The sequence below is a fragment of the Vicugna pacos genome, unplaced genomic scaffold (genome assembly GCF_048564905.1).
Source record: "Vicugna pacos unplaced genomic scaffold, VicPac4 scaffold_20, whole genome shotgun sequence".
NCBI classification, from domain to species: domain Eukaryota; kingdom Metazoa; phylum Chordata; class Mammalia; order Artiodactyla; family Camelidae; genus Vicugna; species Vicugna pacos.
Window position 1 is genome coordinate 797,357 of NW_027328741.1, and position 25,551 is coordinate 822,907.

Below are 25,551 nucleotides of genomic sequence, written 5' to 3' on the forward strand. Positions count from 1 at the left end.
ATGTGATATTTGCTTAGCTCTTGGTTTCTATACAGCCGTGGTGGGAGGGGTTGTCCAAAGAAACCTGTTTTGACATTGTGTTGATATCTCATTTGCAGTCTTTAAGAATTTTAACAGAATTCATTTCCATGTTTTGGGAGTTATACGAAAATGAAGTTATTTTTTGAAACACACTAAATCGACCTAGAAGCCAGACTTGTCAATTTTGGTAACATTGTGTCAGCTCTACGGAAAACCTAGACAGATAGAATGCAAACTAGCAGTCCAAACTTTTAAAGGGGTCATGTCAGCTCTTTACGGTTGAAGCCTCCGAGACCAATAGGAACCATGAAATAACTATTGGAAACATGAAATAACACCCAACCTTGGATACTCTTGGGCATGTGGTGCCCTTTAGTCCTATTTGTCACCTACTGGCCAATGTTGGCATTTCAAGGGGTAACATCCCTCTCTAGGAAAATACAAGAGGAAACAAACCAAATATATACATTTAGGTTTGAATCCAAAAGCACCTAGAGGCATTATAGCTAGGAGAACCCTGCTGCAGTTATGCTTGTCTATGGAGAACCAGGTGTTCTTCTATCAGTGATGAGAACAGTTAATCTTCCGATCATGTTGGGTAAAGCCATTTAACGCAACCAAGTCTGCACCCACATGATATAGTGCCCCCGGGGGCTTGACTCAAGTGAAAGACGATCCACATAAGCTGTGTCTTTAATGTCATTGGCGACTTTTACAGTACACTTCACTTTCTGACTTGTACTATTTACCTATACTGTCTTGAAAAACTGAGGCCTAATACAGATTCAAGTTCAGTCAAAGATTCCCCTCACTTACCACACTCCCTTCACCCCAGGGAAGACATAAACACAACATTGGCTGAATCTAGCGGAAGGCCATCGTTTCTAGGTGTGAGCTAAGTATTCAATTCCTATCTATTTCAGCCGAGACTATTTGACCTTTAAGGAGTTCACTGTTGTTCACAGAGTGTGAAGCTGGAGGAACTCTGATTCTAGGAGGGACTTGCCCTTCTCCTAATGGCTTCATTGCCGCTCAGGTACTGAACCTTCAAAATGGATGCGTGAGTGGAGGGGAGGGAAGGGCAAGTGCTTGCTAGCTAGGCCCAAACCTGGGAAAAGGCTTACCTGGGCTTGGTGAATTTTGGTCTGAATGGCTTGGGAAGGCCCCTTGGGACGTGTGGATTCTCACGACCTCTTCCAAGAACAGGAGCGTTTTGATCATCTCTGCCATCTCTTCTCTTGCACACGTCAGGGACCTTGGACCCGTTCTTGGAGAAGAGAATTGAGGAACTTCCTCAAGTCCACGTTGGCACTCCGTATGTTTCTGCCAGTATCAGCGAGGTTCAATATGTCTCCTGAATGTCTTTTGAGCCTGGTATCCTCTAAAGCTGTCTCCACGCCAGTATTCTCCATTGTAGCAGAACATCTCTCATCCATGTGTTCGCATCTCTCCTCAATCCGTGCAGCCAGCTTTTCGGCCAGCTTCTCTTCGTGACTCCCCTAAAGTCGACTTCACCAGGACTGGGCAAGTCTGAAAGTACCTCGGAGCCTCACCAGTAAGCTGATGACAGGCAGATCTTCCACTGTCTGCCCTTTCAGGTTCTGGAAACTGACCTGTGAACTCAGGTCTTTGGGCAGCAGAAGTATCTCGAACTTACACAGCTTCCCGGACCAAAGACCTAAGCCAAGCTCCACAGAGGCCTGCAGCCCCTCCATCACACTGATCCACCCACAGAACTCGGCCCGGTTACCTAGGATCCAACAGCCACAACAAGCCTCGTGGAACACACCAACATTCCACCTGGAATCCAACCGGTAACTGCCATCCCCAATGGCTGCTGCATCTTGTCAGTGTTGGGGGAGGGGCTGCATCCGACGAGAGGTTCCTAAAGTCAATGTGGTTCTGCCCACTAGCGTCCCATGGGCCTTTCTTCTTCCCTCTTTCCTTTTGTTCAGATCTGTATGCACAGTACCAATGGAGAGAAGTGTGTCCCTTTTCAGTTGAAGGTTTCACACGTCTTTAAACTTTCTAAGAGTTCACAGTACACAGAGACCCAGTAAAGGAGACTTATGTTCCTATAATATCCGTACAACCGGAATACATATGCGTCGCATGATTTCTGCTGAAAAACCCACACTCTCAGGACATGGATCTATTGGTTTCATGGGGGCTGAATTTCCAAGAAATGAAACCAACCCCAATGTGCACTTTACTGTCTGACTCTTTTGCTCTTAGTACACTTTGGCAGAGCTACTTGCCTTTGTTAAAGGCTTCTTACAATTCTTCTCTACGTAGCGTAGAATATGGCATTCCTTCATCCTGTTGGAAGACATACAAGACTACATCACGGACTAGGAATCTAGTGGATTCCAAATCGGCATTTGGGTGAGGTCACGATATGCTCTTATGAATCTATATTTACGAATATGAATGCACGCCTCTGATTTCCGAATACAAGTGTGCTGAGTACATGCAAGCCGCAATACTGGGTCGATGCGTGCTGAATGATCCTTGACATCACCTTGAGTATTTTCTTTTGAATAATCATGTTTCCCATGGTATATGTCAGCCAACCGTACCATTTTGGTGCATGTTTGTTGGTTTGATTCTTTGTTGGTCTGCTTCTCGCTTGTTTTGCAAACTCGTCAGGACATGCATCTCTCCTTTCGCTTCAAACAGAGAGTCAAATAAGCTGATTCACTTAAGAGAGTGCTTCCAATCACCTATGATTTCCTGCTTCCCTCTCCAATCTTTAAGGTTTTGATGTCCTCCTTGCCTTCTTCTTGTTTCTTCTTTGCCACTCATGCTCTTCTTGCATTTCCAATAATGGTTTTCTTCTTTCCATTTCATCTTGCTGCTTTTCTATTCCGGGGAGTATTCTCAACCTTCCTTTTAGAAGAAGTTTTGAACTGCTGAATTCTTTTATGATTTGCCGGTCTGTGGATTGCTCTAGCTCTGCCGTTATTAGAAATGGTGGTCATGTGGCATAGGCTACCCTAGGTGGCAGCATTTGGCCATTCAGGATATGGTCTGTGTCCTGGCACTCCTCCCTGTCCTGCAATATTGCTGCCGAGTTATAAGCTGAAACCCCTCTGGAGGTTCCCTTGTGACTATGTTGTTTCCTCCAGGTGCATTTTAAATCACTGTGATATTCGTGAACTTTGTTGATTGGAATCATACAGCTGCTTGTAGGTCTATTGGGATTCCACCTCCTTTGGATGCTGTGTAATTCCTGAATTCGCATAGATGATTTTTTCTTGGATTTCAACAAGTTTCAGTCTGATATTTCTACAGATAAATTTTCAGACATATTTTATTTCTTTATCTCTTGCTTTTCCATCTGGGACTCTTATGAATTCTAGTCTTTCATGCCCTGTCTTAACCCAGGATACAACAGCAATATTTTCATTGTTTTGCACTTGCTTTCCTATGTCCGAATCTGACCGAGGGATTTCTGTTCCCCTGTCTTCACAGTCATTCACGCGTCCCTCTGCATTATCTAGTCTGCTAAGGACTGAATTTTAGCCCTGATATTATCACATCCACTGAGTTTTCTGATATCTTTTGGCTCGTCTTTAGACTTTCCCTTCCCCTTTTCTGGTATTCTGCCTTTTGTGATTCTGAGACCCTTTTGTTCTTCAGTGTTTTCCTGACCTCCATTTTCAACACTTGGACTGCATAGCGTTTTGCAGTCTAGTTGTATGAAAGCTTATCTTTTGGGCCTTCAAAATCTTTGGAACTGAAAATGGTACTTCCTATTTCTTTTACTGTACTTCTTCATCTCTACTGGTCAGGTAATATCAGGTATCTAATGTAGATTTTTAGGGCTATGTTAAGTGAAAATTTTAGACTCTTGTCTCTACGCAATTCCAAGGGATTTCTGTGAGGACAATTTCTCCTAGACATTGATGCCATATTCTCTTCCTGTGTGTGTTGTCTGGTATATCTCCAATTGCAGGTGTTGCATTTGTTGTGATGAACAACCCATACTATTTCGATTAGCATAACTTCATTTTGATTACGCTTATCTCACAATTCTGAAAGTGCGCAGGACACGGCCTCTTGTGGAAATGAGGATTCTAAAGGTTCTCAGCTCTGCATTCTGCTCTATGTCATTTTGGAGTGTTTCCAAAACAGCAAACTGAGAGTGCGCTTGTGCTTTGTAGTGCCACGGGAATGTCCCAATGAAAGCAGTTCTTCCCAGAGCTTCTCTGTCTACTGAAACACCAGTGGAAGCACATCCATGGATGTCACAAATCAGGGCCTGCTGGAATGATCCCGCAGACCGACCTTGGTGTCCTCGCTGCCGTACCATGCTGGTGCCATCCAAAATGTAGCATCCGATTTTGGGAGATAGTGCTGAAGGAAATGCTTCCTCTTCTCACGCTGTGGACTTGGACCACTCTACCTTGTCCTATCATCCTTGTGGCACGGGTGCACGAAGGCCACCACAGAGCTGTTGCGCATCCTGTGCCTCAAGCCAAACCATAATCCCAGCCCAGGTTATGAATGTAGCAGATCCTAAGGCTTTTCATTCTGATTTCAAACCCAAGGCCCCCTGGATCCCTCAGACCAGATGCACGATAGCTCTGATTCAGCCCCAAACGTGCTCTTTTGGCAAAATGCCCAATTGGTTCCTGGTCCTGCAGATGCACTGGGTGAGGCCATGGGACATATCGGTAATCTCAACCGCACGACCAGTGTGGTTGATTTATCATTGGTACACTGTTCGGTTTGCTCTCTTGATTAGACCCACCACATCGCACAACGCACTCCAGATCCCTGAGACTCAGCGTATGCCATCAACCATAGCCCTATACCTCACTTACCGATGCCCCTGCTAACTGTAATTTGGCATCACGGATCTTGGTCTCAGAATCAACTGTGGGGATATTTTGCGCTGGTTTCTTTGAGTTCTTTCAGCCAAGCATCTGCTGTGCACTCTTGTAAATCTCAGCACATCACCTTCAATCTCATGCCTCCTGTCCGCTTGAGAGGGTGCGTCCAAGTTAAACAGGGTTTCACCCTTGTTGGTCAGACCCTGCACTGGTTTCCATTCCCTGCTTTGCCTTCTCCTGCTTCCAGGTGTCCTGAGACCTCATCCTGTCTTTGGAAGTAACAGACCTCTCTTCGGCAAGTGTCCTGTGCCAAAGGCTGGGTGAGTGGAGTTTTACATTTCTCTGTAAAAGGGAGCGCGTGAGTGCAGGTTGCACTTCTTCTCTGCCAACTGGGCATCGATGAATCAACACTATCCAGATACATTTCACAGAAATGTGATATTTGCTTAGCTCTTGGTTTCTATACAGCCGTGGTGGGAGGGTTTGTACAAAGAAACCTGTTTTGACATTGTGTTGATATCTCATTTGCAGTCTTTAAGAATTTTAACAGAATTCATTTCCATGTTTTGGGAGTTATACGAAAATGAAGTTATTTTTTGAAACACACTAAATCGACCTAGAAGCCAGACTTGTCAATTTTGGTAACATTGTGTCAGCTCTACGGAAAACCTAGACAGATATAATGCAAACTAGCAGTCCAAACTGTTAAAGGGGTCATGTCAGCTCTTTACGGTTGAAGCCTCCGAGACCAACAGGAACCATGAAATAACTATTGGAAACATGAAATAACCCCCAACCTTGGATACACTTGGGCATGTGGTGCCCTTTAGCCCTATTTGTCACCGACTGGCCAATGTTGGCATTTCAAGGGGTAACATCCCTCTCTAGGAAAATACAAGAGGAAACAAACCAAATATATACATTTAGGTTTGAATCCAAAAGCACCTAGAGGCATTATAGCTAGGAGAACCCTGCTGCAGTTATGCTTGTCTATGGAGAACCAGGTGTTCTTCTATCAGTGATGAGAACAGTTAATCTTCCGATCATGTTGGGTAAAGCCATTTAACGCAACCAAGTCTGCACCCACATGATATAGTGCCCCCGGGGGCTTGACTCAAGTGAAAGACGATCCACATAAGCTGTGTCTTTAATGTCATTGGCGACTTTTACAGTACACTTCACTTTCTGACTTGTACTATTTACCTATACTGTCTTGAAAAACTGAGGCCTAATACAGATTCAAGTTCAGTCAAAGATTCCCCTCACTTACCACACTCCCTTCACCCCAGGGAAGACATAAACACATCATTTGCTGAATCTAGCGGAAGGCCATCGTTTCTAGGTGTGAGCTAAGTATTCAATTCCTATCTAATTCAGCCGAGACTATTTGACCTTTAAGGATTTCACTGTTGTTCACAGAGTGTGAAGCTGGAGGAACTCTGATTCTAGGAGGGACTTGCCCTTCTCCTAATGGCTTCATTGCCGCTCAGGTACTGAACCTTCAAAATGGATGCGTGAGTGGAAGGGAGGGAAGGGCAAGTGCTTGCTAGCTAGGCCCAAACCTGGGAAAAGGCTTACCTGGGCTTGGTGAATTTTGGTCTTAATGGCTTGGGAAGGCCCCTTGGGACGTGTGGATTCTCACGACCTCTTCCAAGAACAGGAGCGTTTTGATCATCTCTGCCATCTCTTCTCTTGCACACGTCAGGGACCTTGGACCCATTCTTGGAGAAGAGAATTGAGGAACTTCCTCAAGTCCACGTTGGCACTCCGTATGTTTCTGCCAGTATCAGCGAGGTTCAATATGTCTCCTGAATGTCTTTTGAGCCTGGTATCCTCTACAGCTGTCTCCACGCCAGTATTCTCCATTGTAGCAGAACATCTCTCATCCATGTGTTCGCATCTCTCCTCAATGTGTGCAGCCAGCTTTTCGGCCAGCTTCTCTTCGTGACTCCCCTAAAGTCGACTTCACCAGGACTGGGCAAGTCTGAAAGTACCTCGGAGCCTCACCAGTAAGCTGATGACAGGCAGATCTTCCACTGTCTGCCCTTTCAGGTTCTGGAAACTGACCTGTGAACTCAGGTCTTTGGGCAGCAGAAGTATCTCGAACTTACACAGCTTCCCGGAACAAACACCTAAGCCAAGCTCCACAGAGGCCTGCAGCCCCTCCATCACACTGATCCACCCACAGAACTCGGCCCGGTTACCTAGGATCCAACAGCCACAACAAGCCTCGTGGAACACACCAACATTCCACCTGGAATCCAACCGGTAACTGCCATCCCCAATGGCTGCTGCATCTTGTCAGTGTTGGGGGAGGGGCTGCATCCGACGAGAGGTTCCTAAAGTCAATGTGGTTCTGCCCACTAGCGTCCCATGGGCCTTTCTTCTTCCCTCTTTCCTTTTGTTCAGATCTGTATGCACAGTACCAATGGAGAGAAGTGTGTCCCTTTTCAGTTGAAGGTTTCACACGTCTTTAAACTTTCTAAGAGTTCACAGTACACAGAGACCCAGTAAAGGAGACTTATGTTCCTATAATATCCGTACAACCAGAATACATATGCGTCGCATGATTTCTGCTGAAAAACCCACACTCTCAGGACCTGGATCTATTTGTTTCATGGGGGCTGAATTTCCAAGAAATGAAACCAACCCCAATGTGCACGTTACTGTCTGTCTCTTTTGTTCTTAGTACTCTTTGGCAGAGCTACTTGCCTTTGTTATAGGCTTCTTACAATTCTTCTCTACGTAGCGTAGAATATGGCATTCCTTCATCCTGTTGGAAGACATACAAGACTACATCACGGACTAGGAATCTAGTGGATTCCAAATCGGCATTTGGGTGAGGTCACGATATGCTCTTATGAATGTATATTTACGAATATGAATGCACGCCTCTGATTTCCGAATACATGTGTGCTGAGTACATGCAAGCCGCAATACTGGGTCGATGCATGCTGAATGATCCTTGACATCACCTTGAGTATTTTCTTTTGAATAATCATGTTTCCCATGGTATATGTCAGCCAACCGTACCATTTTGGTGCATGTTTGTTGGTTTGATTCTTTGTTGGTCTGCTTCTCGCTTGTTTTGCAAACTCGTCAGGACATGCATCTCTCCTTTCGCTTCAAACAGAGAGTCAAATAAGCTGATTCACTTAAGAGAGTGCTTCCAATCACCTATGATTTCCTGCTTCCCTCTCCAATCTTTAAGGTTTTGATGTCCTCCTTGCCTTCTTCTTTTTTCTTCTTTGCCACTCATGCTCTTCTTGCATTTCCAATAATGGTTTTCTTCTTTCCTTTTCATCTTGCTGCTTTTCTATTCCGGGGAGTATTCTCAACCTTCCTTTTAGAAGAAGTTTTGAACTGCTGAATTCTTTTATGATTTGCCGGTCTGTGGATTGCTCTAGCTCTACCGTTATTAGAAATGGTGGTCATGTGGCATAGGCTACCCTAGGTGGCAGCATTTGGCCATTCAGGATATGGTCTGTGTCCTGGCACTCCTCCCTGTCCTGCAATATTGCTGCCGAGTTATAAGCTGAAACCCCTCTGGAGGTTCCCTTGTGACTATGTTGTTTCCTCCAGGTGCATTTTAAATCACTGTGATATTCGTGAACTTTGTTGATTGGAATCATACAGCTGCTTGTAGGTCTATTGGGATTCCACCTCCTTTGGATGCTGTGTAATTCCTGAATTCGCATAGATGATTTTTTCTTGGCTTTCAACAAGTTTCAGTCTGATATTTCTACAGATAAATTTTCAGACATATTTTATTTCTTTATCTCTTGCTTTTCCATCTGGGACTCTTATGAATTCTAGTCTTTCATGCCCTGTCTTAACCCAGGATACAACAGCAATATTTTCATTGTTTTGCACTTGCTTTCCTATGTCCGAATCTGACCGAGGGATTTCTGTTCCCCTGTCTTCACAGTCATTCACGCGTCCCTCTGCATTATCTAGTCTGCTAAGGACTGAATTTTAGCCCTGATATTATCACATCCACTGAGTTTTCTGATATCTTTTGGCTCGTCTTTAGACTTTCTCTTCCCCTTTTCTGGTATTCTGCCTTTTGTGATTCTGAGACCCTTTTGTTCTTCAGTGATTTCCTGACCTCCATTTTCAACACTTGGACTGCATAGCGTTTTGCAGTCTAGTTGCTTGAAAGCTTATCTTTTGGGCCTTCAATATCTTTGGAACTGAAAATGGTACTTCCTATTTCTTTTACTGTACTTCTTCATCTCTACTGGTCAGGTAATATCAGGTATCTAATGTAGATTTTTAGGGCTATGTTAAGTGAAAATTTTAGACTCTTGTCTCTACGCAATTCCAAGGGATTTCTGTGAGGACAATTTCTCCTAGACATTGATGCCATATTCTCTTCCTGTGTGTGTTGTCTGGTATATCTCCAATTGCTGGTGTTGCATTTGTTGTGATGAACAACCCATACTATTTCGATTAGCATAACTTCATTTTGATTACGCTTATCTCACAATTCTGAAAGTGCGCAGGACACGGCCTCTTGTGGAAATGAGGATTCTAAAGGTTCTCAGCTCTGCATTCTGCTCTATGTCATTTTGGAGTGTTTCCAAAACAGCAAACTGAGAGTGCGCTTGTGCTTTGTAGTGCCACGGGAATGTCCCAATGAAAGCAGTTCTTCCCAGACCTTCTCTGTCTACTGAAACACCAGTGGAAGCACATCCATGGATGTCACAAATCAGGGCCTGCTGGAATGATCCCGCAGACCGACCTTGGTGTCCTCGCTGCCATACCATGCCGGTGCCATCCAAAATGTAGCATCCGATTTTGGGAGATAGTGCTGAAGGAAATGCTTCCTCTTCTCACGCTGTGGACTTGGACCACTCTACCTTGTCCTATCATCCTTGTGGCACGGGTGCACGAAGGCCACCACAGAGCTGTTGCGCATCCTGTGCCTCAAACCAAACCATAATCCCAGCCCAGGTTATGAATGTAGCAGATCCTAAGGCTATTCATTCTGATTTCAAACCCAAGGCCCCCTGGATCCCTCAGACCAGATGCACGATAGCTCTGATTCAGCCCCACACGTGCTCTATTGGCAAAATGCCCAATTGGTCCCTGGTCCTGCAGATGCACTGGGTGTGGCCATGAGACAGATCGTTAATCTCAACCGCGCGACCAGTGTGGTTGATTTATCATTGGTACACTGTTCGGTTTGCTCTCTTGATTAGACCCACCACATCCCACAATGCACTCCAGATCCCTGAGACTCAGCGTATGCCATCAACCGTAGCCCTATACCTCACTTACCGATGCTCCTGCTAACTGTAATTTGGCATCACGGATCTTGGTCTCAGAATCAACTGTGGGGATATTTTGCGCTGGTTTCTTTGAGTTCTGTCAACCAAGCATCTGCTGTGCACTCTTGTAAATCTCAGCACATCACCTTCAATCTCATGCCTCCTGTCCGCTTGAGAGGGTGCGTCCAAGTTAAACAGGGTTTCACCCTTGTTGGTCAGACCCTGCACTGGTTTCCATTCCCTGCTTTGCCTTCTCCTGCTTCCAGGTGTCCTGAGGCCTCATCCTGTCTTTGGAAGTAACAGACCTCTCTTCGGCAAGTGTCCTGTGCCAAATGCTGGGTGAGTGGGGTTTTACATTTCTCTGTACAAGGGAGCGCGTGAGTGCAGGTTGCACTTCTTCTCTGCCAACTGGGCATCGATGAATCAACACTATCCAGATACATTTCACAGAAATGTGATATTTGCTTAGCTCTTGGTTTCTATACAGCCGTGGTGGGAGGGGTTGTCCAAAGAAACCTGTTTTGACATTGTGTTGATATCTCATTTGCAGTCTTTAAGAATTTTAACAGAATTCATTTCCATGTTTTGGGAGTTATACGAAAATGAAGTTATTTTTTGAAACACACTAAATCGACCTAGAAGCCAGACTTGTCAATTTTGGTAACATTGTGTCAGCTCTACGGAAAACCTAGACAGATAGAATGCAAACTAGCAGTCCAAACTTTTAAAGGGGTCATGTCAGCTCTTTACGGTTGAAGCCTCCGAGACCAACAGGAACCATGAAATAACTATTGGAAACATGAAATAACCCCCAACCTTGGATACACTTGGGCATGTGGTGCCCTTTAGTCCTATTTGTCACCTACTGGCCAATGTTGGCATTTCAAGGGGTAACATCCCTCTCTAGGAAAATACAAGAGGAAACAAACCAAATATATACATTTAGGTTTGAATCCAAAAGCACCTAGAGGCATTATAGCTAGGAGAACCCTGCTGCAGTTATGCTTGTCTATGGAGAACCAGGTGTTCTTCTATCAGTGATGAGAACAGTTAATCTTCCGATCATGTTGGGTAAAGCCATTTAACGCAACCAAGTCTGCACCCACATGATATAGTGCCCCCGGGGGCTTGACTCAAGTGAAAGACGATCCACATAAGCTGTGTCTTTAATGTCATTGGCGACTTTTACAGTACACTTCACTTTCTGACTTGTACTATTTACCTATACTGTCTTGAAAAACTGAGGCCTAATACAGATTCAAGTTCAGTCAAAGATTCCCCTCACTTACCACACTCCCTTCACCCCAGGGAAGACATAAACACAACATTGGCTGAATCTAGCGGAAGGCCATCGTTTCTAGGTGTGAGCTAAGTATTCAATTCCTATCTATTTCAGCCGAGACTATTTGACCTTTAAGGAGTTCACTGTTGTTCACAGAGTGTGAAGCTGGAGGAACTCTGATTCTAGGAGGGACTTGCCCTTCTCCTAATGGCTTCATTGCCGCTCAGGTACTGAACCTTCAAAATGGATGCGTGAGTGGAGGGGAGGGAAGGGCAAGTGCTTGCTAGCTAGGCCCAAACCTGGGAAAAGGCTTACCTGGGCTTGGTGAATTTTGGTCTGAATGGCTTGGGAAGGCCCCTTGGGACGTGTGGATTCTCACGACCTCTTCCAAGAACAGGAGCGTTTTGATCATCTCTGCCATCTCTTCTCTTGCACACGTCAGGGACCTTGGACCCGTTCTTGGAGAAGAGAATTGAGGAACTTCCTCAAGTCCACGTTGGCACTCCGTATGTTTCTGCCAGTATCAGCGAAGTTCAATATGTCTCCTGAATGTCTTTTGAGCCTGGTATCCTCTACAGCTGTCTCCACGCCAGTATTCTCCATTGTAGCAGAACATCTCTCATCCATGTGTTCGCATCTCTCCTCAATCCGTGCAGCCAGCTTTTCGGCCAGCTTCTCTTCGTGACTCCCCTAAAGGCGACTTCACCAGGACTGGGCAAGTCTGAAAGTACCTCGGAGCCTCACCAGTAAGCTGATGACAGGCAGATCTTCCACTGTCTGCCCTTTCAGGTTCTGGAAACTGACCTGTGAACTCAGGTCTTTGGGCAGCAGAAGTATCTCGAACTTACACAGCTTCCCGGACCAAACACCTAAGCCAAGCTCCACAGAGGCCTGCAGCCCCTCCATCACACTGATCCACCCACAGAACTCGGCCCGGTTACCTAGGATCCAACAGCCACAACAAGCCTCGTGGAACACACCAACATTCCACCTGGAATCCAACCGGTAACTGCCATCCCCAATGGCTGCTGCATTTTTTCAGTGTTGGGGGAGGGGCTGCATCCGACGAGAGGTTCCTAAAGTCAATGTGGTTCTGCCCACTAGCGTCCCATGGGCCTTTCTTCTTCCCTCTTTCCTTTTGTTCAGATCTGTATGCACAGTACCAATGGAGAGAAGTGTGTCCCTTTTCAGTTGAAGGTTTCACACGTCTTTAAACTTTCTAAGAGTTCACAGTACACAGAGACCCAGTAAAGGAGACTTATGTTCCTATAATATCCGTACAACCGGAATACATATGCGTCGCATGATTTCTGCTGAAAAACCCACACTCTCAGGACATGGATCTATTTGTTTCATGGGGGCTGAATTTCCAAGAAATGAAACCAACCCCAATGTGCACTTTACTGTCTGACTCTTTTGCTCTTAGTACACTTTGGCAGAGCTACTTGCCTTTGTTAAAGGCTTCTTACAATTCTTCTCTACGTAGCGTAGAATATGGCATTCCTTCATCCTGTTGGAAGACATACAAGACTACATCACGGACTAGGAATCTAGTGGATTCCAAATCGGCATTTGGGTGAGGTCACGATATGCTCTTATGAATCTATATTTACGAATATGAATGCAAGCCTCTGATTTCCGAATACAAGTGTGCTGAGTACATGCAAGCCGCAATACTGGGTCGATGCGTGCTGAATGATCCTTGACATCACCTTGAGTATTTTCTTTTGAATAATCATGTTTCCCATGGTATATGTCAGCCAACCGTACCATTTTGGTGCATGTTTGTTGGTTTGATTCTTTGTTGGTCTGCTTCTCGCTTGTTTTGCAAACTCGTCAGGACATGCATCTCTCCTTTCGCTTCAAACAGAGAGTCAAATAAGCTGATTCACTTAAGAGAGTGCTTCCAATCACCTATGATTTCCTGCTTCCCTCTCCAATCTTTAAGGTTTTGATGTCCTCCTTGCCTTCTTCTTGTTTCTTCTTTGCCACTCATGCTCTTCTTGCATTTCCAATAATGGTTTTCTTCTTTCCATTTCATCTTGCTGCTTTTCTATTCCGGGGAGTATTCTCAACCTTCCTTTTAGAAGAAGTTTTGAACTGCTGAATTCTTTTATGATTTGCCGGTCTGTGGATTGCTCTAGCTCTGCCGTTATTAGAAATGGTGGTCATGTGGCATAGGCTACCCTAGGTGGCAGCCTTTGGCCATTCAGGATATGTTCTGTGTCCTGGCACTCCTCCCTGTCCTGCAATATTGCTGCCGAGTTATAAGCTGAAACCCCTCTGTAGGTTCCCTTGTGACTATGTTGTTTCCTCCAGGTGCATTTTAAATCACTGTGATATTCGTGAACTTTGTTGATTGGAATCATACAGCTGCTGGTAGGTCTATTGGGATTCCACCTCCTTTGGATGCTGTGTAATTCCTGAATTCGCATAGATGATTTTTTCTTGGATTTCAACATGTTTCAGTCTGATATTTCTACAGATAAATTTTCAGACATATTTTATTTCTTTATCTCTTGCTTTTCCATCTGGGACTCTTATGAATTCTAGTCTTTCATGCCCTGTCTTAACCCAGGATACAACAGCAATATTTTCATTGTTTTGCACTTGCTTTCCTATGTCCGAATCTGACCGAGGGATTTCTGTTCCCCTGTCTTCACAGTCATTCACGCGTCCCTCTGCATTATCTAGTCTGCTAAGGACTGAATTTTAGCCCTGATATTATCACATCCTCTGAGTTTTCTGATATCTTTTGGCTCGTCTTTAGACTTTATCTTCCCCTTTTCTGGTATTCTGCCTTTTGTGATTCTGAGACCCTTTTGTTCTTCAGTGTTTTCCTGACCTCCATTTTCAACACTTGGACTGCATAGCGTTTTGCAGTCTAGTTGTTTGAAAGCTTATCTTTTGGGCCTTCAATATCTTTGGAACTGAAAATGGTACTTCCTATTTCTTTTACTGTACTTCTTCATCTCTACTGGTCAGGTAATATCAGGTATCTAATGTAGATTTTTAGGGCTATGTTAAGTGAAAATTTTAGACTCTTGTCTCTACGCAATTCCAAGGGATTTCTGTGAGGACAATTTCTCCTAGACATTGATGCCATATTCTGTTCCTGTGTGTGTTGTCTGGTATATCTCCAATTGCTGGTGTTGCATTTGTTGTGATGAACAACCCATACTATTTCGATTAGCATAACTTCATTTTGATTACGCTTATCTCACAATTCTGAAAGTGCGCAGGACACGGCCTCTTGTGGAAATGAGGATTCTAAAGGTTCTCAGCTCTGCATTCTGCTCTATGTCATTTTGGAGTGTTTCCAAAACAGCAAACTGAGAGTGCGCTTGTGCTTTGTAGTGCCACGGGAATGTCCCAATGAAAGCAGTTCTTCCCAGAGCTTCTCTGTCTACTGAAACACCAGTGGAAGCACATCCATGGATGTCACAAATCAGGGCCTGCTGGAATGATCCCGCAGACCGACCTTGGTGTCCTCGCTGCCGTACCATGCCGGTGCCATCCAAAATGTAGCATCCGATTTTGGGAGATAGTGCTGAAGGAAATGCTTCCTCTTCTCACGCTGTGGACTTGGACCACTCTACCTTGTCCTATCATCCTTGTGGCACGGGTGCACGAAGGCCACCACAGAGCTGTTGCGCATCCTGTGCCTCAAGCCAAACCATAATCCCAGCCCAGGTTATGAATGTAGCAGATCCTAAGGCTTTTCATTCTGATTTCAAACCCTAGGCCCCCTGGATCCCTCAGACCAGATGCACGATAGCTCTGATTCAGCCCCAAACGTGCTCTATTGGCAAAATGCCCCATTGGTTCCTGGTCCTGCAGATGCACTGGGTGTGGCCATGGGACATATCGGTAATCTCAACCGCACGACCAGTGTGGTTGATTTATCATTGGTACACTGTTCTGTTTGCTCTCTTGTTTAGACCCACCACATCGCACAACGCACTCCAGATCCCTGAGACTCAGCGTATGCCATCAACCGTAGCCCTATACCTCACTTACCGATGGCCCTGCTAACTGTAATTTGGCATCACGGATCTTGGTCTCAGAATCAACTGTGGGGATATTTTGCGCTGGTTTCTTTGAGTTCTTTCAGCCAAGCATCTGCTGTGCACTCTTGTAAATCTCAGCACATCACCTTCAATCTCATGCCTCCTGTCCGCTTGAGAGGGTGCGTCCAAGTTAAACAGCGTTTCACCCTTGTTGGTCAGACCCTGCACTGGTTTCCATTCCCTGCTTTGCCTTCTCCTGCTTCCAGGTGTCCTGAGGCCTCATCCTGTCTTTGGAAGTAACAGACCTCTCTTCGGCAAGTGTCCTGTGCCAAAGGCTGGGTGAGTGGAGTTTTACATTTCTCTGTACAAGGGAGCGCGTGAGTGCAGGTTGCACTTCTTCTCTGCCAACTGGGCATCGATGAATCAACACTATCCAGATACATTTCACAGAAATGTGATATTTGCTTAGCTCTTGGTTTCTATACAGCCGTGGTGGGAGGGTTTGTCCAAAGAAACCTGTTTTGACATTGTGTTGATATCTCATTTGCAGTCTTTAAGAATTTTAACAGAATTCATTTCCATGTTTTGGGAGTTATACGAAAATGAAGTTATTTTTTGAAACACACTAAATCGACCTAGAAGCCAGACTTGTCAATTTTGGTAACATTGTGTCAGCTCTACGGAAAACCTAGACAGATAGAATGCAAACTAGCAGTCCAAACTGTTAAAGGGGTCATGTCAGCTCTTTACGGTTGAAGCCTCCGAGACCAACAGGAACCATGAAATAACTATTGGAAACATGAAATAACCCCCAACCTTGGATACACTTGGGCATGTGGTGCCCTTTAGTCCTATTTGTCACCTACTGGCCAATGTTGGCATTTCAAGGGGTAACATCCCTCTCTAGGAAAATACAAGAGGAAACAAACCAAATATATACATTTAGGTTTGAATCCAAAAGCACCTAGAGGCATTATAGCTAGGAGAACCCTGCTGCAGTTATGCTTGTCTATGGAGAACCAGGTGTTCTTCTATCAGTGTTGAGAACAGTTAATCTTCCGATCATGTTGGGTAAAGCCATTTAACGCAACCAAGTCTGCACCCACATGATATAGTGCCCCCGGGGGCTTGACTCAAGTGAAAGACGATCCACATAAGCTGTGTCTTTAATGTCATTGGCGACTTTTACAGTACACTTCACTTTCTGACTTGTACTATTTACCTATACTGTCTTGAAAAACTGAGGCCTAATACAGATTCAAGTTCAGTCAAAGATTCCCCTCACTTACCACACTCCCTTCACCCCAGGGAAGACATAAACACATCATTTGCTGAATCTAGCGGAAGGCCATCGTTTCTAGGTGTGAGCTAAGTATTCAATTCCTATCTATTTCAGCCGAGACTATTTGACCTTTAAGGAGTTCACTGTTGTTCACAGAGTGTGAAGCTGGAGGAACTCTGATTCTAGGAGGGACTTGCCCTTCTCCTAATGGCTTCATTGCCGCTCAGGTACTGAACCTTCAAAATGGATGCGTGAGTGGAAGGGAGGGAAGGGCAAGTGCTTGCTAGCTATGCCCAAACCTGGGAAAAGGCTTACCTGGGCTTGGTGAATTTTGGTCTTAATGGCTTGGGAAGGCCCCTTGGGACGTGTGGATTCTCACGACCTCTTCCAAGAACAGGAGCGTTTTGATCATCTCTGCCATCTCTTCTCTTGCACACGTCAGGGACCTTGGACCCATTCTTGGAGAAGAGAATTGAGGAACTTCCTCAAGTCCACGTTGGCACTCCGTATGTTTCTGCCAGTATCAGCGAGGTTCAATATGTCTCCTGAATGTCTTTTGAGCCTGGTATCCTCTACAGCTGTCTCCACGCCAGTATTCTCCATTGTAGCAGAACATCTCTCATCCATGTGTTCGCATCTCTCCTCAATCCGTGCAGCCAGCTTTTCGGCCAGCTTCTCTTCGTGACTCCCCTAAAGTCGACTTCACCAGGACTGGGCAAGTCTGAAAGTACCTCGGAGCCTCACCAGTAAGGTGATGACAGGCAGATCTTCCACTGTCTGCCCTTTCAGGTTCTGGAAACTGACCTGTGAACTCAGGTTTTGGGCAGCAGAAGTATCTCGAACTTACACAGCTTCCCGGACCAAACACCTAAGCCAAGCTCCACAGAGGCCTGCAGCCCCTCCATCACACTGATCCACCCACAGAACTCGGCCCGGTTACCTAGGATCCAACAGCCACAACAAGCCTCGTGGAACACACCAACATTCCACCTGGAATCCAACCGGTAACTGCCATCCCCAATGGCTGCTGCATCTTGTCAGTGTTGGGGGAGGGGCTGCATCCGACGAGAGGTTCCTAAAGTCAATGTGGTTCTGCCCACTAGCGTCCCATGGGCCTTTCTTCTTCCCTCTTTCCTTTTGTTCAGATCTGTATGCACAGTACCAATGGAGAGAAGTGTGTCCCTTTTCAGTTGAAGGTTTCACACGTCTTTAAACTTTCTAAGAGTTCACAGTACACAGAGACCCAGTAAAGGAGACTTATGTTCCTATAATATCCGTACAACCAGAATACATATGCGTCGCATGATTTCTGCTGAAAAACCCACACTCTCAGGACCTGGATCTATTTGTTTCATGGGGGCTGAATTTCCAAGAAATGAAACCAACCCCAATGTGCACGTTACTGTCTGTCTCTTTTGTTCTTAGTACTCTTTGGCAGAGCTACTTGCCTTTGTTATAGGCTTCTTACAATTCTTCTCTACGTAGCGTAGAATATGGCATTCCTTCATCCTGTTGGAAGACATACAAGACTACATCACGGACTAGGAATCTAGTGGATTCCAAATCGGCATTTGGGTGAGGTCACGATATGCTCTTATGAATGTATATTTACGAATATGAATGCACGCCTCTGATTTCCGAATACATGTGTGCTGAGTACATGCAAGCCGCAATACTGGGTCGATGCATGCTGAATGATCCTTGACATCACCTTGAGTATTTTCTTTTGAATAATCATGTTTCCCATGGTATATGTCAGCCAACCGTACCATTTTGGTGCATGTTTGTTGGTTTGATTCTTTGTTGGTCTGCTTCTCGCTTGTTTTGCAAACTCGTCAGGACATGCATCTCTCCTTTCACTTCAAACAGAGAGTCAAATAAGCTGATTCACTTAAGAGAGTGCTTCCAATCACCTATGATTTCCTGCTTCCCTCTCCAATCTTTAAGGTTTTGATGTCCTCCTTGCCTTCTTCTTTTTTCTTCTTTGCCACTCATGCTCTTCTTGCATTTCCAATAATGGTTTTCTTCTTTCCTTTTCATCTTGCTGCTTTTCTATTCCGGGGAGTATTCTCAACCTTCCTTTTAGAAGAAGTTTTGTACTGCTGAATTCTTTTATGATTTGCCGGTCTGTGGATTGCTCTAGCTCTACCGTTATTAGAAATGGTGGTCATGTGGCATAGGCTACCCTAGGTGGCAGCATTTGGCCATTCAGGATATGGTCTGTGTCCTGGCACTCCTCCCTGTCCTGCAATATTGCTGCCGAGTTATAAGCTGAAACCCCTCTGGAGGTTCCCTTGTGACTATGTTGTTTCCTCCAGGTGCATTTTAAATCACTGTGATATTCGTGAACTTTGTTGATTGGAATCATACAGCTGCTTGTAGGTCTATTGGGATTCCACCTCCTTTGGATGCTGTGTAATTCCTGAATTCGCATAGATGATTTTTTCTTGGCTTTCAACAAGTTTCAGTCTGATATTTCTACAGATAAATTTTCAGACATATTTTATTTCTTTATCTCTTGCTTTTCCATCTGGGACTCTTATGAATTCTAGTCTTTCATGCCCTGTCTTAACCCAGGATACAACAGCAATATTTTCATTGTTTTGCACTTGCTTTCCTATGTCCGAATCTGACCGAGGGATTTCTGTTCCCCTGTCTTCACAGTCATTCACGCGTCCCTCTGCATTATCTAGTCTGCTAAGGACTGAATTTTAGCCCTGATATTATCACATCCACTGAGTTTTCTGATATCTTTTGGCTCGTCTTTAGACTTTCTCTTCCCCTTTTCTGGTATTCTGCCTTTTGTGATTCTGAGACCCTTTTGTTCTTCAGTGATTTCCTGACCTCCATTTTCAACACTTGGACTGCATAGCGTTTTGCAGTCTAGTTGCTTGAAAGCTTATCTTTTGGGCCTTCAATATCTTTGGAACTGAAAATGGTACTTCCTATTTCTTTTACTGTACTTCTTCATCTCTACTGGTCAGGTAATATCAGGTATCTAATGTAGATTTTTAGGGCTATGTTAAGTGAAAATTTTAGACTCTTGTCTCTACGCAATTCCAAGGGATTTCTGTGAGGACAATTTCTCCTAGACATTGATGCCATATTCTCTTCCTGTGTGTGTTGTCTGGTATATCTCCAATTGCTGGTGTTGCATTTGTTGTGATGAACAACCCATACTATTTCGATTAGCATAACTTCATTTTGATTACGCTTATCTCACAATTCTGAAAGTGCGCAGGACACGGCCTCTTGTGGAAATGAGGATTCTAAAGGTTCTCAGCTCTGCATTCTGCTCTATGTCATTTTGGAGTGTTTCCAAAACAGTAAACTGAGAGTGCGCTTGTGCTTTGTAGTGCCACGGGAATGTCCCAATGAAAGCAGTTCTTCCCAGACCTTCTCTGTCTACTGAAACACCAGCGGAAGCACATCCATGGATGTCACAAATCAGGGCCTGCTGGAATGATCCCGCAGACCGACCTTGGTGTCCTCGCTGCCATACCATGCCGGTGCCATCCAAAATGTAGCATCCGATTTTGGGAGATAGTGCTGAAGGAAATGCTTCCTCTTCTCACGCTGTGGACTTGGACCACTCTACCTTGTCCTATCATCCTTGTGGCACGGGTGCACGAAGGCCACCACAGAGCTGTTGCGCATCCTGTGCCTCAAACCAAACCATAATCCCAGCCCAGGTTATGAATGTAGCAGATCCTAAGGCTATTCATTCTGATTTCAAACCCAAGGCCCCCTGGATCCCTCAGACCAGATGCACGATAGCTCTGATTCAGCCCCACACGTGCTCTATTGGCAAAATGCCCAATTGGTCCCTGGTCCTGCAGATGCACTGGGTGTGGCCATGAGACAGATCGTTAATCTCAACCGCGCGACCAGTGTGGTTGATTTATCATTGGTACACTGTTCGGTTTGCTCTCTTGATTAGACCCACCACATCCCACAACGCACTCCAGATCCCTGAGACTCAGCGTATGCCATCAACCGTAGCCCTATACCTCACTTACCGATGCTCCTGCTAACTGTAATTTGGCATCACGGATCTTGGTCTCAGAATCAACTGTGGGGATATTTTGCGCTGGTTTCTTTGAGTTCTGTCAACCAAGCATCTGCTGTGCACTCTTGTAAATCTCAGCACATCACCTTCAATCTCATGCCTCCTGTCCGCTTGAGAGGGTGCGTCCAAGTTAAACAGGGTTTCACCCTTGTTGGTCAGACCCTGCACTGGTTTCCATTCCCTGCTTTGCCTTCTCCTGCTTCCAGGTGTCCTGAGGCCTCATCCTGTCTTTGGAAGTAACAGACCTCTCTTCGGCAAGTGTCCTGTGCCAAAGGCTGGGTTAGTGGGGTTTTACATTTCTCTGTACAAGGGAGCGCGTGAGTGCAGGTTGCACTTCTTCTCTGCCAACTGGGCATCGATGAATCAACACTATCCAGATACATTTCACAGAAATGTGATATTTGCTTAGCTCTTGGTTTCTATACAGCCGTGGTGGGAGGGGTTGTCCAAAGAAACCTGTTTTGACATTGTGTTGATATCTCATTTGCAGTCTTTAAGAATTTTAACAGAATTCATTTCCATGTTTTGGGAGTTATACGAAAATGAAGTTATTTTTTGAAACACACTAAATCGACCTAGAAGCCAGACTTGTCAATTTTGGTAACATTGTGTCAGCTCTACGGAAAACCTAGACAGATAGAATGCAAACTAGCAGTCCAAACTGTTAAAGGGGTCATGTCAGCTCTTTACGGTTGAAGCCTCCGAGACCAACAGGAACCATGAAATAACTATTGGAAACATGAAATAACACCCAACCTTGGATACACTTGGGCATGTGGTGCCCTTTAGTCCTATTTGTCACCTACTGGCCAATGTTGGCATTTCAAGGGGTAACATCCCTCTCTAGGAAAATACAAGAGGAAACAAACCAAATATATACATTTAGGTTTGAATCCAAAAGCACCTAGAGGCATTATAGCTAGGAGAACCCTGCTGCAGTTATGCTTGTCTATGGAGAACCAGGTGTTCTTCTATCAGTGATGAGAACAGTTAATCTTCCGATCATGTTGGGTAAAGCCATTTAACGCAACCAAGTCTGCACCCACATGATATAGTGCCCCCGGGGGCTTGACTCAAGTGAAAGACGATCCACATAAGCTGTGTCTTTAATGTCATTGGCGACTTTTACAGTACACTTCACTTTCTGACTTGTACTATTTACCTATACTGTCTTGAAAAACTGAGGCCTAATACAGATTCAAGTTCAGTCAAAGATTCCCCTCACTTACCACACTCCCTTCACCCCAGGGTAGACATAAACACAACATTGGCTGAATCTAGCGGAAGGCCATCGTTTCTAGGTGTGAGCTAAGTATTCAATTCCTATCTATTTCAGCCGAGACTATTTGACCTTTAAGGAGTTCACTGTTGTTCACAGAGTGTGAAGCTGGAGGAACTCTGATTCTAGGAGGGACTTGCCCTTCTCCTAATGACTTCATTGCCGCTCAGGTACTGAACCTTCAAAATGGATGCGTGAGTGGAGGGGAGGGAAGGGCAAGTGCTTGCTAGCTAGGCCCAAAACTGGGAAAAAGCTTACCTGGGCTTGGTGAATTTTGGTCTGAATGGCTTGGGAAGGCCCCTTGGGACGTGTGGATTCTCACGACCTCTTCCAAGAACAGGAGCGTTTTGATCATCTCTGCCATCTCTTCTCTTGCACACGTCAGGGACCTTGGACCCGTTCTTGGAGAAGAGAATTGAGGAACTTCCTCAAGTCCACGTTGGCACTCCGTATGTTTCTGCCAGTATCAGCGAGGTTCAATATGTCTCCTGAATGTCTTTTGAGCCTGGTATCCTCTACAGCTGTCTCCACGCCAGTATTCTCCATTGGAGCAGAACATCTCTCATCCATGTGTTCGCATCTCTCCTCAATCCGTGCAGCCAGCTTTTCGGCCAGCTTCTCTTCGTGACTCCCCTAAAGTCGACTTCACCAGGACTGGGCAAGTCTGAAAGTACCTCGGAGCCTCACCAGTAAGCTGATGACAGGCAGATCTTCCACTGTCTGCCCTTTAAGGTTCTGGAAACTGACCTGTGAACTCAGGTCTTAGGGCAGCAGAAGTATCTCGAACTTACACAGCTTCCCGGTCCAAACACCTAAGCCAAGCTCCACAGAGGCCTGCAGCCCCTCCATCACACTGATCCACCCACAGAACTCGGCCCAGTTACCTAGGATCCAACAGCCACAACAAGCCTCGTGGAACACACCAACATTCCACCTGGAATCCAACCGGTAACTGCCATCCCCAATGGCTGCTGCATCTTGTCAGTGTTGGGGGAGGGGCTGCATCCGACGAGAGGTTCCTAAAGTCAATGTGGTTCTGCCCACTAGCGTCCCATGGGCCTTTCTTCTTCCCTCTTTCCTTTTGTTCAGATCTGTATGCACAGTACCAATGGAGAGAAGTGTGTCCCTTTTCAGTTGAAGGTTTCACACGTCTTTAAACTTTCTAAGAGTTCACAGTACACAGAGACCCAGTAAAGGAGACTTATGTTCCTATAATATCCGTACAACCGGAATACATATGCGTCGCATGATTTCTGCTGAAAAACCCACACTCTCAGGACATGGATCTATTTGTTTCATGGGGGCTGAATTTCCAAGAAATGAAACCAACCCAAATGTGCACTTTACTGTCTGACTCTTTTGCTCTTAGTACACTTTGGCAGAGCTACTTGCCTTTGTTATAGGCTTCTTACAATTCTTCTCTACGTAGCGTAGAATATGGCATTCTTTCATCCTGTTGGAAGACATACAAGACTACATCACGGACTAGGAATCCATTGGATTCCAAATCGGCATTTGGGTGAGGTCACGATATGCTCTTATGAATCTATATTTACGAATATGAATGCACGCCTCTGATTTCCGAATACAAGTGTGCTGAGTACATGCAAGCCGCAATACTGGGTCGATGCGTGCTGAATGATCCTTGACATCACCTTGAGTATTTTCTTTTGAATAATCATGTTTCCCATGGTATATGTCAGCCAACCGTACCATTTTGGTGCATGTTTGTTGGTTTGATTCTTTGTTGGTCTGCTTCTCGCTTGTTTTGCAAACTCGTTAGGACATGCATCTCTCCTTTCGCTTCAAACAGAGAGTCAAATAAGCTGATTCACTTAAGAGAGTGCTTCCAATCACCTATGATTTCCTGCTTCCCTCTCCAATCTTTAAGGTTTTGATGTCCTCCTTGCCTTCTTCTTGTTTCTTCTTTGCCACTCATGCTCTTCTTGCATTTCCAATAATGGTTTTCTTCTTTCCATTTCATCTTGCTGCTTTTCTATTCCGGGGAGTATTCTCAACCTTCCTTTTAGAAGAAGTTTTGAACTGCTGAATTCTTTTATGATTTGCCGGTCTGTGGATTGCTCTAGCTCTGCCGTTATTAGAAATGGTGGTCATGTGGCATAGGCTACCCTAGGTGGCAGCCTTTGGCCATTCAGGATATGGTCTGTGTCCTGGCACTCCTCCCTGTCCTGCAATATTGCTGCCGAGTTATAAGCTGAAACCCCTCTGGAGGTTCCCTTGTGACTATGTTGTTTCCTCCAGGTGCATTTTAAATCACTGTGATATTCGTGAACTTTGTTGATTGGAATCATACAGCTGCTGGTAGGTCTATTGGGATTCCACCTCCTTTGGATGCTGTGTAATTCCTGAATTCGCATAGATGATTTTTTCTTGGCTTTCAACAAGTTTCAGTCTGATATTTCTACAGATAAATTTTCAGACATATTTTATTTCTTTATCTCTTGCTTTTCCATCTGGGACTCTTATGAATTCTAGTCTTTCATGCCCTGTCTTAACCCAGGATACAACAGCAATATTTTCATTGTTTTGCACTTGCTTTCCTATGTCCGAATCTGACCGAGGGATTTCTGTTCCCCTGTCTTCACAGTCATTCACGCGTCCCTCTGCATTATCTAGTCTGCTAAGGACTGAATTTTAGCCCTGATATTATCACATCCACTGAGTTTTCTGATATCTTTTGGCTCGTCTTTAGACTTTCTCTTCCCCTTTTCTGGTATTCTGCCTTTTGTGATTCTGAGACCCTTTTGTTCTTCAGTGTTTTCCTGACCTCCATTTTCAACACTTGGACTGCATAGCGTTTTGCAGTCTAGTTGTTTGAAAGCTTATCTTTTGGGCCTTCAATATCTTTGGAACTGAAAATGGTACTTCCTATTTCTTTTACTGTACTTCTTCATCTCTACTGGTCAGGTAATATCAGGTATCTAATGTAGATTTTTAGGGCTATGTTAAGTGAAAATTTTAGACTCTTGTCTCTACGCAATTCCAAGGGATTTCTGTGAGGACAATTTCTCCTAGACATTGATGCCATATTCTGTTCCTGTGTGTGTTGTCTGGTATATCTCCAATGGCTGGTGTTGCATTTGTTGTGATGAACAACCCATACTATTTCGATTAGCATAACTTCATTTTGATTACGCTTATCTCACAATTCTGAAAGTGCGCAGGACACGGCCTCTTGTGGAAATGAGGATTCTAAAGGTTCTCAGCTCTGCATTCTGCTCTATGTCATTTTGGAGTGTTTCCAAAACAGCAAACTGAGAGTGCGCTTGTGCTTTGTAGTGCCACGGGAATGTCCCAATGAAAGCAGTTCTTCCCAGAGCTTCTCTGTCTACTGAAACACCAGTGGAAGCACATCCATGGATGTCACAAATCAGGGCCTGCTGGAATGATCCCGCAGACCGACCTTGGTGTCCTCGCTGCCGTACCATGCCGGTGCCATCCAAAATGTAGCATCCGATTTTGGGAGATAGTGCTGA